Raw genomic sequence first — 15,347 nt, forward strand, 5'->3', positions numbered from 1 at the left:
GGCAGCCATGATGATCGGCTGCGACACCACTCCAGATGTCTCTGCCGATGTTGTGAAGTCAAAGGCAAGTATCTTAAAAGGCTCTGTGTGCGTAACCCCGCCTCGGACAAGCGCCATGAGATGGTGGACGGTACCACGGGAGGTATAGACGTGGCTGTAGTGCGTTGAATAGTCAACAATGATACCGTTGGGGCGGTTCGGCCTGGAGAACAATCATCTTATCTTGCCTCGCATTTGTGCTCCTTGGTCTTCCAGAGCCCTCATTTCGTCGGCAATTTCCTTGTAGCAACCATTGCTGCCAACATCTTTGCACAGCAGTGTCTGTACGCTGCAGGTGGCGGCCTGACCACCCAACTTCACGCAACCCTAGAATACGACCACGTTCAAAGTCGTTTAGTTGTCTGTAAGGTCTTCGATATCTTCGTAATGGTTTCTTTAGTGCTTCCTTACTGAATTACAATGGCAGCAACTAAAAAAGATAAATTTTCCGCCCCTGTTACTAGTTTTATACTTTGCGAATTACGCACTAGAAAGAAGCGCTGTGGCTGTGATCGCAATTCCTATTCATTTGCCTTGAAACTTTGATCATTTGCATGTTCGAGCAAGATGTTTTTGCATACCAAATTTCGTCACGAGCGCAAAATTCCTTATCGGTGTTTCGATTTTTTTGCAAAAGAGTGTATAAGTTTGTATTTAATATTTATTTGTAGTTAAAAATACTTTAACACTTCGTTAATAATAAAAAGCTTATGTAGATGAAATAATAACATTTGAAAATCTAAAAATATTACACAAAAATACTTTAAAATCTAATATATAGATTCGTAGTAGCCCAGTTATTGCATGAAAATAATTATTTTTTATTTCATATATTTGTTCATTTGTTTAATTATTTTTTTAATTAACTTTAATATTTTGTTAATTATTCATAATTATATTTCTTTTATGCTGAATGGCAGCAAGTAGTTCATATTTATATTTAAATTTCTTTATGCTGAATGGCAACTAGTTCTGATTCATGATTGCTTGGTTTTGGTTTCAAAACGTTGCTATTCTAGTAGCGTCGCATTTCGATAGCTGGAAAATAAAAAGCAATAAACTTAGCTATTTGTTTATAATTCATGCTGTTCCTAATCATAATTTAGTTTTGAACATTGGTAGCCAAGGCCACATCGTGGTGACCCTGATTAATTTTCGAAATGTCAACAAATGACTCTTCTGAAACTGCTATGAAAGTCGATGCAGTCACTGGAGCTTCATAAGGTGAGTGTAAAAATACCTCCTATTTTGACTGATAAACCTGAAATATGGTTTTTTTTTCAAGTTGAAGCTCAGTTCAGAATTATTAATATCGTTTCAGAAGAAACGAAATTTAATTATTTAGTTTCACAGCTTGAACCTAAGTTCGTCAAAAATATTTGGGACATTGTAACGAACGATAGTGCCACAAAATATTCGGATGCTAAAATTAGGTTATTACATTTATTCAAAGAAAGCCAAAATGTACGGATTAAACGTTTGATTACTGGTATCGAGCTTGGAGACATGAAACCAAGCCAACTTTTGCAGAAGTTGAGATCAGTTGCTATTACAGATGTGTCTGAAAATCTAATCAAAACTTTATGGCTGGAGAAGCTACCTGACTCAATAAAAAATAAATTATTAGTTAGTGATGAAGATGTAACCAAGTTAGCGTCTATGGCAGATAAAATTAGTGATATGAATCGGAAACCAGAAGTATTTAGTGCTAATGCTCCTTCCGTTCCTGCAAATGATTTGTTGCAAAGAATTACCTCTCTTGAACAAAAAATTGATCAAATAACCATTCGCTCAAGACGCAGGGGCTCGGATTTACGTAATTCACGTTCACGATCTCGAAGCCGATCTCGTAAACGATATGACCCTACTGGCAAATTTTGTTTCTATCACTTTCGATTTGGAGCAAAATGTATTCCAGAGAAATTCCAGCCTCTGTGTACTTGGGTAAACAACGATTCCAAAAACCAGGAAAACTCGAATCTGTAGTAGGTTCAGCGCCAAATCTTCTGCAGACAATATGAAGGATTGTCACAAATTTCGTTTACTTTCTTATTGATAGCGGAGCTGACGTAAGCATAATTTCTGCTACTTCACAGATTAAATGTAAAATTGAATACAAATTGTATGCAGCTAATGGCACAGATATTTTTACTTATGGAATAAAAACGCTAACTCTTGATTTGGGATTACGTCGCGATTTTCAGTTTCCATTCATAATTGCTGATGTCACAAAAGGTATTTTAGGAGCTGATTTTCTTCACAAATATAAATTGCTTATCGATATAAATAAGAAAAAGTTAATTGATTGCGTAACACAGCTTTGTGTCCTGTGTAATGTCGCTGCTATTTCCAGTGATTACTCAGTAACCACATTAAATAAATCCATAAAAAATTTCGATTTACTGTCGAAATATCCCGAAATTTCTAAACCTAACCTTTTTCCTACTGTAACAGATTTAAATAATATTAAAATCTTGTAGTTTAAATAATTTAAATAGATGAACATTAAGGTATTTGTGAATGGCAATATTTGAAACCAGACTCGAGTGCCTCGTGCGACTCTCGCAGGAAGAATGTAATTTATTTTAAAATGTTAGAATATGTTTTCTCTTCTTGTTTGTATGTCGCCATTTTTGAGTTTTAAATAAAAGTTATTGCTGTGTTCCATCATTGGAATTGCTTCATATCGCCAAAAAAGCATCACACTACACAAATTAAACATGGTGTTACGCATTTTATTACGACTGATGGTCAACCCGTTTATTCAAAGGCACGACAGCTCGATCCAAAACGCTTAGCTATAGAATTTAAATTTATGCTTGACAATGGAATAATTCGTCCATCAAACCTCAGTGGTCAAGCCCCTTGCACCTTGTTACAAAAAAAGATGGTTCATATCGTTCTTGCGGGGACTACCGACGATTTAATGCGCAGACAATACCTGATCGATACCCAATTCCTCGCATTGAAGATTTTCATCATATTTTAAGAGGTACAAATATTTTTTTCTAAAATTGATTTATTCAAAGCTTACTTTCAAATTCCCATTGCAGAAGAAGACAAATGTAAAACGGCTATCATCACTCCTTTCGGTTTATACGAATTTAATGTAATTAGTTTCGGTTTAAAAAATGCTCCTGTAGCGTTCCAACGATTTATTCACGAAGTCTTTAGAGGATTAGAATTCGTTTTTCCCTATTTAGACGATATACTCATTGCATCCAGTACCCATGAAGAACACGAAAATCACCTTAAATTAGTTTTCGAAAGATTAAATACATTTGGGTTAAGAATTAATGTTTCAAAATCTGTATTTGATGTTTGACAAATCGAGTTTCTAGGATGCCTAATTACACCTAAGGGCTCCCGTCCTTTGCCAGAAAGAGTTCAAGCTATTACTAACTACAAACGACCAGAAACAATTCATGAACTTAGAACTTTTCTTGGAATACTTAACTTTTATCGTCGTTACATAAAAGATACAGCGAATAATCAAGCAAGCATTGTTACATGCGTATCTTAAGGGAGCTAAAAAGAGGAACAAACGTAAAATTGAATGGACTCAAGAAGCTGAAAAACAGTTTGAAAAGTGCAAGAATGACCTGGTGAACACGGCACTGTTGTCTTTTCCCAATTCTGAGCTACCTCTGAGCTTATTTATAGATACTTCAGATACGGCGATTGGCTCAGTGTTGCAACAATACGAAAACGCCTCGTGGAAGCCAATAGTATTTTTTTCTGAAAAATTAAAAGATACCCAGCAAAAATATAGCACCTATGATAGAGAACTATTAAGCATACATCTTTCAGTTAGACACTTTAAGCATTATCTAGAAGGAAGAGTATTTACAATTTATATAGATCACAAGCCCTTAATATTCGCCTTTCGTCAAAAACTTGACAAAGCAGCACCTAGACAGGCTCGTCATCTTCAATACATCTCCAAGTTTTCGACTGATATCAAATATACATTATCTAGAGCTAATGAAATTTCATCGATAGATTATGATAAAATAGCTGATGAACAAACTCAAGAGGAAGAACTGAAGAGTTTGCAAACCACTACTTCCTTGAATTTAAAGCAATGTTCTCTACCTTCGGGTAAATATTTGTGGTGTGATACACCAACTAAACATATTCGGCCGTATATTCCTCAAGCTTTCAGAAAACATGTCTTTCAGCGAATTCATGGTTTATCACATTCAGGAATAAAATCGACAATGAAATTAATGACATCAAAATAAATTTGGCCTAACATAAAAAAAGATGTACAGTTGTGAACAAGAACCTACATTCCTTGCTAAAAAGCTAAAATCAGTCGGCACACCAAAACAAAATTAGGTGAGTTTGAAGTACCACCAGGAAGATTTTCTGTCATCCATATCGATCTCATAGGACCACTTCCACCATCTAAAGGGAATATTTATTGTCTTACTTGCATAGATAGATTTTCGAATTGGATGGAAGCAATTCCTTTAGAAAATATTTCCGCTGAGAACGTCGCAAGAGCCTTTTATAGCAACTGGATTGCGCGTTTCGGAACGCCAAATAAACTCATCAGTGATCGTGGATCCCAATTTAAAAGTGATACATTACAAGCTTTGTCCAAAATCTGTGGCATCAATTTACAACACACTACTTCCTACCACCCCTCGTGTAATGGCAAAGTTGAGCGCCTTCATCGAACATTAAAAGCAGCATTAAAAGCCCACAACAACATATCTTGGACGGACACCAGGGCCGTCTTAAGGAATTCGGCGCCCATGGGCTACTAAAAATAATGCGCCCTTCCTAAGAAAATACACAGAATGGCAAATGGGAGTCGGAAATTTATACAAAACAAAATTGTCAGAACTAGAAAAAAACTATTTATTACTTTTATAATAAACTGTTATCTTTATTGTAACTTTTCTTTAAAGTCACTTATTTAAAAGATGGGTATAAATGTTTACCCAGATTTGAGGGGATTATCTCAATAATGACAGTTCCGATCAGTTTTTAATCTAATCCTTAGAACTTGATCGGAACTATTATATGATTCTCCATCAGTGCATAACATAAACAAAATAAAATTTAATTTATTATACTTTTCCTGAAGTATTTGAGTATAAAAGCCAGTTTCTTTTTTGTTGTTTTCCGTTTTGTAAACGTCTATAAAATATCATTTTTGTAGCATACCTGCTCTGTGATTTGTAGACCACTTTAGATGCAGAAAAGTCTAGTTCTTGAATATCTACCTCTACGTTAGATATGTTCTTCATTATATCTATAATTTTATCTTCTTAATCTTCCCCATAATGCTGGATCAGTATAATTAACACTCAACATATTAAGAGAATATTTAGATGAAGTTCATCTTCATCTAAATATTCTCTTTCTTGATCTTCTGGCTGTGGCTGTTCCATGTTTTGTTGTTTCTGGTCCTCTTCTTTTTCTTTCACATTTGATTGCTGGGCATTATTGTCATACTGTTGTTGATTTTTTTCTTTTCCCTCTTTGTGTTGCTCATCCTCTGTAATATCCATAGAAAGTGTTTCGCCTTTTTTTAAAGAAATTTGTTAATGTAGGCATTTTTTCCAAGAGAGCTTCTTGCCTCGCCTCTTTCTCTTCTTTTAATTTACGGTTGGCGGAACCAGATAATTTTTTTCGTTTATGTTCCATGGTTAGTCTTCCTACATAATGGAATAAAAAATTGTTATAAAATTGTTAAATATGTATATATCATTATAAATTAATTTTTAGATAACATATACACTAGTGGACAAAAAAAAAAAAAAAACGCATAATAAAAAAAATGGCATTTAGAAAGATAATATTTATTAATTTTAAAATGTTAAAAAATAAATTTTTTTTCTCATTTTATATTTAAAAATATCTTTACTTTAAGGTATAAAGAAATTAGGTAGTATATTGAACGGTTTATAAAAATCAAAGTGGACAAAAAAAATGCATATTGTTTAATTAATACCTTGTATGCCCGCCCTTTGCTTTATAAAGTGCTTCAGCTCGATCTGGCATACTTTCGACCAACTTTTTGCAGAAATCCGGATCAATCCTGTCCCATTCTTCATGCGTTATCCTTTTTAACTCATCAATGTTTTTTGGCTGTCTTTCCCTTATTCTTGTTTTCAGGTGAGTCCAGAGATGTTCTATTGGATTCATATCTAGTGATTGGGATGGCCAGCTTAGCACAATAATCTTCTTATCTCTGAAATATTCTCTTAAATGCTTTGGAACGATGCTTTGGATCGTTATCTTGTTGGAATTCATATCCATTAAGACCCATTTTTGAACCTGACAATGCAAGACAAGAGTCGATTATCCTAGTATATTTAAGGGAATCCATATTTCCCTCAATGATCGTTAACATTCCAGTGCCATTAGAGCTAAAACAACCCCAAACCATAATATGCCCTCCGCCATTTTTAACAGTAGGCTTTAAATTTTTCAAATTATATCTTTCCCCTACCTTACGACGCACATATCTTCGTCCATCTGATCCAAACAAGTTTATCTTGGTCTCATCTGACCAGATTATGCTATTCCAATGCTCTTGAGTTTAATAAACCTATTTCTTAGCATGCTCATATCTGCTTAAAACATTTTCAGGACTTAAATATGGTTTAGAACAGGCAACTTTGCCAGGCAAACCTATAGAACACAATCCACGACGAATTGTTCTAAATGAAACACATTTTCTTTTTCTGTCATTTAATATATTTTTCAATTTATTTGATCCTAATTTAGGATCTTTTGAGATATTTTGCTTCAAAAAAGTTAAGTCACCTGATGAGAGTGACAACTTTCGGCCAGATCCCGGTTTTCGAGATGAAGACCCTCTTATAATATATTTTTTAACAATTCTGGAAATTGTTGATTGATTTACGTATTTTTTTGTATATTTAGTATACAAATATACAAAAATACGAGTATATAATATAAATACGAGTATATAATACTTATAAAAAATATATAAAAATACAAAAAATGCGAGTATTTTTTTGCTAACTCCATTTGGCTCATTCCAGACTCGTGGAAAGCTACAATTTGAGCCTTGTCTTCAATTGATAATTGCTTTGACATGGATGCACTGAATCATAGAATTTTTTTATGTTTTTTGGCGGGAAAAGGCAATTTTTTTCAATATGCATTTTTTTTTTTTTTTTTTTTTTTTTTGTCCACTTTGATTTTTATAAACCGTTCAATATACTACCTAATTTCTTTATACCTTAAAGTAAATATATTTATAAATATAAAATGAGAAAAAAACCAATTTATTTTTTAACCTTTTAAAATTAATAAATATTATCTTGCTAAATGCCATTTTTTTTATTATGCGTTTTTTTTTTTTTTTTTTTTTTTTTTTTTGTCCACTAGTGTATGTAAAAGGAAAAGCACTTACCTTAGGAAGATAATAATATAATTTAATAATTTCCACTTAATTTTCAATTTTTAATTCACCTTATTCAGTCGACAAATACTAAAATTATATCAATTTTACTTTTGTCGTGCAATCTATATTAAGGTACGCATCAGTGACCCCTTTATGTTCCTATCTTTTATCAGGATTGTTAAAATAATACAATTTACGTTTAGATAAATGAATATGCCCTGGCGACGCGGTGAGTATACGTAGGTGGTCTTATATTAACTCCAGTACAGCTCCGACAGTTCAAATGCGACTGAAACAAAAGTACGATCGGTAGGGTGTTACTCCTATTTCGCGTTGCCCTTCTCTATCTATCGTTTTTCAGCACATTTGGAAGAAATAAAAATCAGTTTAATATTTTAAGAAGTGTTTTAATTTAAAAATAAGAAAAAACTAATAAAATGAAAAATAGATTTTTACTATATCGCAAATAAAAAATTGCCGCCTCAAAAGGCTTGCGCCCTGGGGCTATAGCCCATTTAGCCCTGTGGTTAGGGCGGCACTGACGGACACATTACCAACAGTACTTTTGGGTTTGCGTACTGCTATTCAAGAAGATACAAATCATTCTATTGCGCAAGTAGTTTATGGCCAAAGTTTCAGACTTCCTGGAGAGTTTTTCAGCGAACCAAGTATCCAGGCAGCATCGGAGACTTTTGCTAATAAACTCCAGAAACAGTTGGAAGTTGTTGGAACTAGTCTAATTCATAAAAATTCATCTGACCGGATATTTGTACAAAAAGACTTAAAAAATTGTTCTCATGTGTTTCAGCGAATAGATCGGGTAAAAAAAACCTTTGGAACCTCCTTATGAAGGACCATTACCTGTTATTGATCGCAAGGACAAATATTTTACTATTAGCATAAAAGGAAAACATGTTAATGTATCCCTGGATCGCTTGAAACCAGCATATATTTTAGCTGAGGAAAATTCCCAGTTGAGGAAAATTTCCAGTTGAAAATTCCCAGCTGACTACAGTAACTTGCAGAGACCGCACTCAAATTTAGATGTGGATCAAAAACATTCTCGCACAGGCAGAACTATACATTTACCTGTTCCATTCAAGGACTGACTCTAAATTATTCTGATAGTGGTTAACACTGCAATGCTAGTTACTACCTATTTCTCCATCTTCGTAAAGTAACTTAGTTACTGGTGGGGAAGTAGTGTAGTGGCCCAAGTATTGCATGAGAAATAATTATTTCTTATTTCATATATTTGTTCATGTGTTTAATTATTTTATAAAATTAACTTTAATATTTTGTTAATATTCATATTTATATTTCTTTTATGCTGAATGGCAACAAGTAGTTCATATTTATATTTAAATTTCTTTATTCTGAATGGCAACTAGTTCTGATGTATGATTGCTTGGTTTTGGTTTCAAAACGTTGCTATTCTAGTAGCGTCGCGTTTCGATAGCTGGAAAATAAAAAGCAATAAACTTAGCTATTTGTTTATAATTCATGCTGTTCCTAATCATAATTTAGTTTTGAACATTAGTAGCCAAGGCCACAGATTCTTGTATTATAATATTTCAAAAATAACTTTATAACAATTCCTTATTTTTTCGCTTAATTAGTGATATGAACAAAATAAATGGCTCCCAAAATGTTGGATACATTTCCATTGTATCTTTTTAATACTTATCACATAAACAACCATCTGCAATATATATTATTTTTACAAATTACTTATAACAGTCCTTTTTGAAACAGATATTCATCTTTATTAAATAAAAATACATAATTCAATGTGATGTAAATAATGATATGTTGGAAGGGCGATGTAATAATTCAGTTCATATAATAAATCATAAATATGAGATTTCGATGTTATTTGATTACCATACTTTAAATCTTAAATTTCTATATTGTCACAAAAGAATTTATAATTTGTTCCTGTTCATTCCCAATATATAAAAATTAAACAGTGTGCCAGAGGAGAAGGAAGTGGAGGTTCCATAATTAATCGCCTCAGCATTGAGGATGAAAAATTGATGACCATGATTGGGGCAACGCATAGAAGAGAATCTTGAAATTAAGAAAATTGGATATCCGGTAATAAGTCTTATCCCTATATTAATACAGCTTTCCCTATTTCACATTATAGTTTTTAAATTCTTTGCCAATTTAAATATTTTATTAGTTTGCTTAATTTTAAAGTTAGCTTTACTTAAAAGTTAGAAAACACAATGCTCTGGTGAAGAGATAAAGAGATTTTGAATATAAGTGTTTGCTGTTTAACATATGTGATCAGTTTTGAATTGTATGAATCATTCGTAGATTCAATTATAGGCACTTGTTTGCATAGTATATGGGGAAATATTTCACAGTAAATATTAGTAATTATGAAACGTTGCAAATTTTTATATCTTCAAATGAAAAACTGACTGTCTTTTTATTATGAGTTTGATAGACAAAAAACGCAGACGAAACTTCAAAAATGGCGGAAGAAAATAATTCTGACAGTTTTCAAATTGCAACAATGGAATAACAAGTTATTGTTAAATGGATCATTCCAGAAGATAGGTAAGTAATTATGTTAGAAATAAAACTTTTTTTGTTTGCATATATATGATTCATAAAATGTTGTCGCCATGTTTGTTCAGTCTCCTGGTCACGGAAAAACGTTATATCACACATACATTAGTTCGCTGCATGTGTTTTGCGGTCTGACGGTCTCTTTCTGCTACTATCACAATATACCGCTCCTCCATAGCCATTCATACTCATAGACAACTTTGCTGACTCCTCGAAGAGCTGTTTCTACTGTTTGAAGTGGTTTCCAGGTTCGAGAAACGATGCTGTGAGCGATTTCGTACTCCTCCGCCACACTTGTCATAATTAAACTTTAATCCAACTTCTCAATATTGCGATTTGGAGTAAAGTAATCCAGATTATATCTCCTGGATTGCGTGTTGGCCAAATCCTACTGTAGTAGCAACTCAGTGTCATTAAATTCATTTTATATTGTGCAATAACTTTCAACAAATTGCTGACCTGTACTGCCAGTGTGCTTTATATCCTTCCGATATTCGTCCTTTAAGTCATGGGCCAAATATGCACATGCCCTTCTGTATAGGTCCCAAGCGTATCACCTGATTGGTCGTTCGGTCCATTCTATTGCAATGTTTTTCTTTTATGTTAATTTCACACCCTCGTCCTCCATTTTTGCACACCAGTGTAGATGGTTTAAAATAAACCATGTCAAAAATGAATCTAAAATAATGTGTATAATTTTCTATATGAATTTATATATTAAAGTACCCTAATGTACAAGTGCCAAATACTGAAGAAGTTCGAGTGTCTCACCAACTAGAGCTAACGATCCCTAATTTAGTGTTGAAAATAGGTAGTATCCTGTATAAAATGTATATTCTGACCTACTTTTAAACAAAAGGACTTAAATTGGGATTCTTCATTTCAATTGTTGAGCACTCCTAAACATTTGTTTTTCATCAGAGAGGAAAAAGAAGTGAAAAAACGTCTGGTCAGGAGCCTGGCGCTTTGAAAATTTTTCTAAATGTACTTGCATTAGTTATTAGGGCCGGCAAAGCCAAAAAAAGGGGCAGTAGGGTCGAAAATGAAATTAAATTCTAGCTAGCTTTACTGTTAGATAGGAAGGCAAAAATATGGTTAGTTTCTTAAATAAGAAATTTAACTAGAAAGTAATTAATTATAATGGAAGGATAATAAATGAATAAAGAGTAAAAAGTAATAAGAAAAATATCAATAAAAATTTTAAATTAGGTTAAAATAATGGATGGAGAAAGGATAAAATTTTTTTTAAATGCTTTGAATGTTGCAGAAGAATGTTAAATAACTGATGGGAATGGATATATGTTACAATAAATTTCTGACAGAAAATTTATTTAAAATGATCAGATATGTTATCTTACCCAAGATATTAACACTCATGCATTTTTTCAGGAACTGAGTGGAATAAATGAGTTAAGAGAAGAGAAACAATGTTGTTAACAAGGGGTGATTGTCGAAAGCAGTCTCCCCCTCAAAAAAAGGACACAAACGAAAAGACTAGAAGTTTCCATTTGTTAACACTGGCAACAGTAGTTTAGTTTAGAACAAGATTTCTCAAACATTTTGGTGTGGGGACTTCTAATATTTATGAAAATTTTGTGGGACGCCATAAGCATTGCGCACATCCGACCCAGTGAAACTATCACACTTGTACTGTAATATACTATTGCAGTTTCAGGTCATTGACTTTAACTTTTTAAGTAAAATGAACGTTTCTGTTATTAAAAAAAAGGGTCAAAACGTTTTCTTTTTTTCTTTGTCTGTATTTCTTTACCCTATCAGTTTGGGTTCATGCGTAAGCACTGGACTACGCATCAACTCTACAGAGTTATTGAGTTAATAAGCATTGGGATGCAACAACATCGTGTCACTGGTGGACTTTTCTTAGATGTCGCCAAGGCCTTCGATAGAGTATAGCTGGATGCCCTCATATACAAATTATAGACAAAGTGTCTACCTAACCGGTAGACACTTTGTCGTTCATGTTTCTGGTTCATTATCCACAAACCGGCCTATACGGGCTGGTGTTCCACAGGTATCCCTTCTGGGCCCTACCCTATTCAATATTTACGTGAACGACATCCCCACTACACACAACACAACACTAGCCATGTATGCAGACGACACAGCGATCCTTACGCAAAGTGCACTTGTTAGTTCAGCAATACAACAGCTACAACACCACATCCACTCGCTAGAGACTTGGCTGGAAAGTCAAAGTGAATGTCGACAAGACACATGCCGAACTGTTTACTACTAAGAAGAATTTCCCGACTCACCTGCAAATGTGTGGTGTGGATATTCCCTGGGTCAAGCAGGTCCCTTATCTTGGGGTGATCCTCAGTAAATCTCTTACATGGAACCCACACGTTACACATATTCTCAGGAAGTTTCGAGCTAGTAAAGCTTCACTCTTCCCCTTAATTGCTCGAAACAGTGTTCTATCTATTGATAATAAGTTGCTCATTTACAAAACCATGTTGCGTCCAATTCTTAGTTATGCATGTCCCGTCTGGGCATACTTGTGCAAAAGTTTGAGAAGGCAGTTACAAACTGCCCAAAACGGGGTATTGCGTATGATATGTAATGCCCCCTGGTACATTCGGAATAGCCAAATTCGTAAAGAGTTAAGAATAGAGGATCTTTGTGATTTTTATTGCCGCCTATCTAGGGCATTTTATGATAAACAGGAACCTGTGGTTGTTAACTATTGTTAAAATACTAGGGAACCCAATTTCAGTAAACGCCCAAGGGCGATCCTAAATGTTAGTAATATGTAATTTTGTATATGTGTTATGCAAATTGTTGCTCAGATTCTTTATTGTATATTGTTCTTTTTTCCTCCTGATTGCATTTTGTTTTTACTAGTGGCACTAAGGCGTCGCACTTCGTATTTTGTTTCTCTTGTGTGTACATGTATTCTTCTGTGAAATAGTTGTTAAAAAAATAGTTAATTATGTATGGATTAGTAATTAGGTACTTAAGGAAAAAAATATGTATTTAGCTATTAGCAATTATGAATTTAAACTCTTACTCATTTAATTATTTAGCACATTCAGTTATATTTCTCATAATTCGAAACTTTTATCATGTTATTCGATGAGAGTAGGGCTATGGCGCCCAGGCACCCTGGTGGTTAAGCACCGCAGTTCAATGTTCTGTTCCGTCTTGTCTCTCTTAAAGCCAAGGAGGTTAAAATAGAAGGAGGGAAGGTTCAACTCAAACGGTGAAGCTTCGCGGCCATGTTTCTGTTATCGCTGTGATTTGTGCAAGGAAGTCTGTATTTGCAATATTTTTTTTTTTCTTTTCTTTTCGAAGCATGTCAGCTTGTGTTGTATATGGATGCACAAACAGATTTTCGAAAAAGATTCCTGGGATTACGTTTCACGCGTAAGTAATGATTTTCTTTTTTTTTATGTAATTTGATAACTATGGTAAAAAATATCATGTTGTTTTCTTTCCAGATGTAAAAAAAGGGACTTAATAATAATGAAAATATGTTAAATACATTTCAATGTTTCTGTTTATAGCTGGTATCTTTGTTCCTTAACATACAATGATGTATGCTAGGATTTAAACTGTATAATTTGAACGTTTTAGGTAATTCATTTGATAATTTTCATGAAAAGTAAAACACCAATCGTTACTACTTTTATGAATTTTAAAGGTGTTAAATAAAATAATGCTTTTCTTTATGTATTAATTATTATTCATTTTAAAGTTTTTTGAATTGTTAAGAATATAATTTGTGCATTTGATCAAGATAAACTAACTTTTCTGTTGTTAAAAATGTTTTTGCATAAATTTACAAATTTGTGGGCAGTATAGCGATAAAAGTAAGTAAAATATTTACACAGCTGAACATGTGGAAAGATGTATCCAAAAATATAGGTATATTTCTCTAATTTTGCTTAATTCAAGGCAATTTCTTTGAGATTCATAAATATGAAACGCGCATAAAATGAAATCACTGAATTCACATAAATCTGTTTTATTTTATTAATATTTATTTTCTTGTTGTTATAAGGTTGTTAGTTGTGAAAAGAATCTAAAACTTTCATTTAAAAAAAATGCAACCTGTGACTATTTTTTTAGATAATTATCTGCTATTAATTTCAGGTTAAATATATTTTAAATGATTCTTTAATAAATTACAATATTGTGAATTAATCAGAAATATCACTTCTTAAAGGAAAAACTGGAAAGTACACCCAACAGGTTTCTAAGAAAACCTAAACAAATTCTATTTTTAAAGGCTTTAATATTATGCACATGAATTTAGATTTCGAACTATTTCTTAGTGATTTTCTGTACGTAGTAAATTACGGATATCATCTTTGTAACTTTGAAACAAAAAACTAACAATAGCGAAGTATTTCATTATAAATTTTATATATTTGTAGTGGAAAGTGCATGCACGGAACAGCTTAAAAACACGTACGTTTCACTGCCGTAATGCAATGTTTTGAAGTTACAAACATGGGCGCCGCTTGTTCGTTTGAGTTTCATTCCCCGATTGTGGAGGAAACTGCGAACCCTCCCTCCTTATATTCTAACCTCCTTGCTTAAAGCTAAAGCTCTAAAGAGACAACCAGACAGACACAGGTCCAATGTCTTGTTTTGCACCCGCTAAGCCTTTTTGCTCGAAAGATAGACAGATGTTTTGTATTCGACAATTACAGTTAAGCTATCTTTCTAAATAAGTACGTGTGATATTTTAAATATTTTTGCTTAAATAGATAAATTTTGCTCTTTTTCTAAATGATATTTGTTACAGTAATCTTCTGAAAAATTTTGAATGCAAAGCTGTAAAAATAAAAGAATTTCAAGATAATACTATGCAACAAAAGTGTGCTGATTATTCATAACTGTAATAATGTCTGCTATTTGATTTAATGGCTGCTCTGGTAGAGAAAGTGTATTGAAGTTCCTAAAGTGATGTATGTTTTGTTGATGTGTGCGCTATTTTATTCCTCGTGAATGAGTACGGTGCTCATATTTTGTTTTTAAATTACGTCGGCTTTCTATTCAGTTGTAACAATTTTCCAGTCCACTGTATATGCTTCGTTTTTTGTGTTTATTTACTACAAGGGATATTATTTTCTGAATTTATTTATTTGGTATGTTATATTTTATATTTTCATTTAAATTTCTGTTAATGATAAGTAACTTGAAGTTGCTTGAAGAGAATAATATACTGACATTAATTTAATTATTCTATATAATACAGTTTCGTAATAACTTCTGGTGACACCTGGGCTGTATTTGACAATTTACAAATTTGGTAAATGAAAAAAAATTTAATTTCATGTCTTTTAATGTGGTTTATAATGTTGTG

General features: G+C 33.0%; 1 protein-coding gene across 2 annotated transcripts in view; it reads left to right on the forward strand.

The window, feature by feature from the left end:
* Positions 1–14,882: 14,882 nt before the first annotated feature.
* Spec2 (CDC42 small effector protein Spec2) overlaps positions 14,883–15,347 on the forward strand; it is a 103,117-nt gene continuing 102,652 nt past the window's right edge. Inside the window, exon 1 of one of the 2 annotated variants that reach the window (XM_085822537.1) lies at positions 14,883–15,129. The gene's annotated coding sequence lies outside the window, so the exon portion shown is untranslated. The remainder of the gene's footprint in view (positions 15,130–15,347) is intronic. The other variant, XM_035360799.2, reaches the window with a different exon arrangement.

Source organism: Stegodyphus dumicola, chromosome 8 (genome assembly GCF_044657685.1).
Source record: "Stegodyphus dumicola isolate Sdum_Otavi_A_Nest chromosome 8, ASM4465768v1".
In the NCBI taxonomy this organism is placed as follows: Eukaryota; Metazoa; Arthropoda; class Arachnida; order Araneae; family Eresidae; genus Stegodyphus; species Stegodyphus dumicola.